The sequence below is a fragment of the Notothenia rossii genome (assembly GCF_949606895.1).
Source record: "Notothenia rossii genome assembly, contig: scaffold_41, whole genome shotgun sequence".
Taxonomy (NCBI): Eukaryota; Metazoa; Chordata; class Actinopteri; order Perciformes; family Nototheniidae; genus Notothenia; species Notothenia rossii.
In genome coordinates, this window is record NW_027639660.1 from 413,050 (window position 1) to 418,632 (window position 5,583).

Consider the following 5,583-nt stretch of genomic DNA (forward strand, 5'->3'; position numbering starts at 1 on the left):
TTGCGAGAGGGAGGGGCAGTTTACACACACACGCAGCTGCTGCATGCAGCAACACACACACAGGGAGGAGATGGCAGAGAGAACGCACTCCCCTGAAAACTCCCCTTGAATTCCTCCAGACTCAGAAAATGTAAAAGATCACTTTTTGGAGATCGATAGAAAAAGGTTGAAAATGAAAAAAAGAATGCCACAGCATGGACTCGAACACGCGACCAACCGCATCCAGGGGCGAGCGTTAACGCAGTGAGCCACTGGACCTGAGTACTCAAACATGCCTACTTTTGCATCTTAGAAACTCTGAATTCACTAAATGTACAACTTTTTCTCCATCAAAATGAACAAATGAGACATTAAATAACATCTACAGATCAAGACGAAGCGAATGGAAGCGGTCCCAGCCTCGTAGCTGTGAACAGCTGTGATCGCAGGAAAATGCTGTTACAAAGATTTCTCAGTATATCTCCGGGACATTTCCCTGGCTTTCCCACCGTCCCAATGGACAAACAAGACATGAAATAAAATCAACAGATCAAGACGAAGCGAATGGAGGTACCCCCGGAGTCATAGCATGTGTAAATCGAGACGAAACATCTCTCTCTCCCCCGCCTGCTTGCGAAGGGGAGGGGCAGTTTACACACACACGCAGCTGCTGCATGCAGCAACGCACACACAGGGAGGAGATGGCAAAGAGAACGCACTCCCCTGAAAACTCCCCTTGAATTCCTCCAGACTCAGAAAATGTAAAAGTTCACTTTTTGGAGATCCATAGAAAAAGGGTGAAAATGGAAAAAAGTATTCGAAAATAGTGCCTCATAAGGCGGGTAGAGTCCCTTGAAAACTCCCCTTGAATTCCTCCAGACTCAGAAAAAGTCAAAGTTGACTTTTTGGAGATCCATAGAAAAAGGGTGAAAATGAAAAAAAGTATGCTACAGCATGGATTCGAACACGCGACCAACCGCATCCAGGGGCGAGCGTTAACGCAGTGAGCCACTGGACCTGAGTACTCAAACATGCCTACTTTTGCATCTTAGAAACTCTGAATTCACTAAATGTACAACTTTTTCTCCATCAAAATGAACAAATGAGACATGAAATAACATCTACAGATCAAGACGAAGCGAATGGAAGCGGTCCCAGCCTCGTAGCTGTGAACAGCTGTGATCGCAGGAAAATGCTGTTACAAAGATTTCTCAGTATATCTCCGGGACATTTCCCTGGCTTTCCCACCGACACAATGGACAAACGAGACATGAAATAACATCAACAGATCAAGACGAAGCGAATGGAAGTACCCCCGGAGTCATAGCATGTGTAAATCGAGACGAAACATCTCTCTCTCCCCCGCCTGCTTGCGAATGGGAGGGGCAGTTTACACACACACACGCAGTTGCTGCATGCAGCAACGCACACACAGGGAGGAGATGGCAGAGAGAATGCACTCACCTGAAAACTCCCCTTGAATTCCTCCAGACTCAGAAAATGTAAAAGTTCACTTTTTGGAGATCCATAGAAAAAGGGTGAAAATGGAAAAAAGTATTCGAAAATAGTGCATCATAAGGCGGGTAGAGTCCCTTGAAAACTCCCCTTGAATTCCTCCAGACTCAGAAAAAGTCAAAGTTGACTTTTTGGAGATCCATAGAAAAAGGGTGAAAATGAAAAAAAGTATGCCACAGCATGGATTCGAACACGCGACCAACCGCATCCAGGGGCGAGCGTTAACGCTGTGAGCCACTGGACCTGAGTACCCAAATATGCCTACTTGTGCATCTTAGACACTCTGAATTCACTAAATGTACAACTTTTTCTCCATCAAAATGAACAAATGAGACATGAAATAACATCTACAGATCAAGACGAAGCGAATGGAAGCGGTCCTAGTCTCGTAGCTGTGAACAGCTGTGATCGCAGGAAAATGCTGTTACAAAGATTTCTCAGTATATCTCCGGGACATATCCCTGGCTTTCCAACCGTCACAATGGACAAACGAGACATGAAATAACATCAACAGATCAAGACGAAGCGAATGGAAGTAACCCCGGAGTCATAGCATGTGTAAATCGAGACGAAACATCTCTCTCTCACCCGCCTGCTTGCGAAGGGGAGGGGCAGTTTACACACACACACACACGCAGCTGCTGCATGCAGCAACGCACACACAGGGAGGAGATGGCAGAGAGAATGCACTCCCCTGAAAACTCCCCTTGAATTCCTCCAGACTCAGAAAATGTAAAAGTTCACTTTTTGGAGATCCATAGAAAAAGGGTGAAAATGAAAAAAAGTATGCCACAGCATGGATTCGAACACGCGACCAACCGCATCCAGGGGCGAGCGTTAACGCAGTGAGCCACTGGACCTGAGTACCCAAATATGCCTACTTGTGCATCTTAGACACTCTGAATTCACTAAATGTACAACTTTTTCTCCATCAAAATGAACAAATGAGACATGAAATAACATCTACAGATCAAGACGAAGCGAATGGAAGCGGTCCTAGTCTCGTAGCTGTGAACAGCTGTGATCGCAGGAAAATGCTGTTACAAAGATTTCTCAGTATATCTCCGGGACATATCCCTGGCTTTCCAACCGTCACAATGGACAAACGAGACATGAAATAACATCAACAGATCAAGACGAAGCGAATGGAAGTAACCCCGGAGTCATAGCATGTGTAAATCGAGACGAAACATCTCTCTCTCACCCGCCTGCTTGCGAAGGGGAGGGGCAGTTTACACACACACACACACGCAGCTGCTGCATGCAGCAACGCACACACAGGGAGGAGATGGCAGAGAGAATGCACTCCCCTGAAAACTCCCCTTGAATTCCTCCAGACTCAGAAAATGTAAAAGTTCACTTTTTGGAGATCCATAGAAAAAGGGTGAAAATGGAAAAAAGTATTCGAAAATAGTGCCTCATAAGGCGGGTAGAGTCCCTTGAAAACTCCCCTTGAATTCCTCCAGACTCAGAAAAAGTCAAAGTTGACTTTTTGGAGATCCATAGAAAAAGGGTGAAAATGAAAAAAAGTACACCACAGCATGGATTCGAACACGCGACCAACCGCATCCAGGGGCGAGTGTTAACGCAGTGAGCCACTGGACCTGAGTACTCAAACATGCCTACTTGTGCATCTTAGAAACTCTGAATTCACTAAATGTACAACTTTTTCTCCATCAAAATGAACAAATGAGACATTAAATAACATCTACAGATCAAGACGAAGCGAATGGAAGCGGTCCCAGCCTCGTAGCTGTGAACAGCTGTGATCGCAGGAAAATACTGTTACAAAGATTTCTCAGTATATCTCCGGGACATTTCCCTGGCTTTCCCACCGTCACAATGGACAAACGAGACATGAAATAACATCAACAGATCAAGACGAAGCGAATGGAAGTACCCCCGGAGTCATAGCATGTGTAAATCGAGACGAAACATCTCTCTCTCCCCCGCCTGCTTGCGAAGGGGAGGGGCAGTTTACACACACACACGCAGCTGCTGCATGCAGCAACACACACACAGGGAGGAGATGGCAGAGAGAACGCACTCCCCTGAAAACTCCCCTTGAATTCCTCCAGACTCAGAAAAAGTCAAAGTTGACTTTTTGGAGATCCATAGAAAAAGGGTGAAAATGAAAATAAGTATGCCACAGCATGGATTCGAACACGCGACCAACGGCATCCAGGGGCGAGCGTTAACGCAGTGAGCCACTGGACATGAGTACTCAAACATGCCTACTTTTGCATCTTAGACACTCTGAATTCACTAAATGTACAACTTTTTCTCCATCAAAATGAACAAATGAGACATGAAATAACATCTACAGATCAAGACGAAGCGAATGGAAGCGGTCCCAGCCTCGTAGCTGTGAACAGCTGTGATCGCAGGAAAATGCTGTTACAAAGATTTCTCAGTATATCTCCGGGACATTTCCCTGGCTTTGCCACCGTCACAATGGACAAACAAAACATGAAATAACATCAACAGATCAAGACGAAGCGAATGGAAGTACCCCCGGAGTCATAGCATGTGTAAATCGAGACGAAACATCTCTCTCTCCCCCGCCTGCTTGCGAAGGGGAGGGGCAGTTTACACACACACACGCAGCTGCTGCATGCAGCAACGCACACACAGGGAGGAGATGGCAGAGAGAATGCACTCCCCTGAAAACTCCCCTTGAATTCCTCCAGACTCAGAAAATGTAAAAGTTCACTTTTTGGAGATCCATAGAAAAAGGGTGAAAATGGAAAGAAGTATTCGAAAATAGTGCCTCATAAAGCGGGTAGAGTCCTTTGAAAACTCCTCTTGAATTCCTCCAGACTCAGAAAAAGTCAAAGTTGACTTTTTGGAGATCCATAGAAAAAGGGTGAAATTGAAAAAAAGTATGCCACAGCATGGATTCGAACACGCGACCAACCGCATCCAGGGGCGAGCATTAACGCAGTGAGCCACTGGACCTGAGTACTCAAACATGCCTACTTTTGCATCTTAGAAACTCTGAATTCACTAAATGTACAACATTTTCTCCATCAAAATGAACAAATGAGACATTAAATAACATCTACAGATCAAGACGAAGCGAATGGAAGCGGTCCCAGCCTCGTAGCTGTGAACAGCTGTGATCGCACGAAAATGCTGTTACAAAGATTTCTCAGTATATCTCCGGGACATTTCCCTGGCTTTCCCACCGTCACAATGGACAAACGAGACATGAAATAACATCAACAGATCAAGACAAAGCGAATGGAGGTACCCCCGGAGTCATAGCATGTGTAAATCGAGACGAAACATCTCTCTCTCCCCCGCCTGCTTGCGAGGGGGAGGGGCAGTTTACACACACACGCAGCTGCTGCATGCAGCAACACACACATAGGGAGGAGATGGCAGAGAGAACGCACTCCCCTGAAAACTCCCCTTGAATTCCTCCAGATTCAGAAAATGTAAAAGATCACTTTTTGGAGATCCATAGAAAAAGGGTGAAAATGAAAAAAAGTATGCCACAGCATGGATTCGAACACGCGACCAACCGCATCCAGGGGCGAGCATTAACGCAGTGAGCCACTGGACCTGAGTACTCAAACATGCCTACTTTTGCATCTTAGAAACTCTGAATTCACTAAATGTACAACTTTTTCTCCATCAAAATGAACAAATGAGACATGAAATAACATCTACAGATCAACACGAAGCGAATGGAAGCGGTCCCAGCCTCGTAGCTGTGAACAGCTGTGATCGCAGGAAAATGCTGTTACAAAGATTTCTCAGTATATCTCCGGGACATTTCCCTGGCTTTCCCACCGACACAATGGACAAACGAGACATTAAATAACATCAACAGATCAAGACGAAGCGAATGGAGGTACCCCCGGAGCCATAGCATGTGTAAATCGAGACGAAACATCTCTCTCTCCCCCGCCTGCTTGCGAGAGGGAGGGGCAGTTTACACACACACGCAGCTGCTGCATGCAGCAACACACACACAGGGAGGAGATGGCAGAGAGAACGCACTCCCCTGAAAACTCCCCTTGAATTCCTCCAGACTCAGAAAATGTAAAAGTTCACTTTTTGGAGATCCATAGAAAAAGGGTG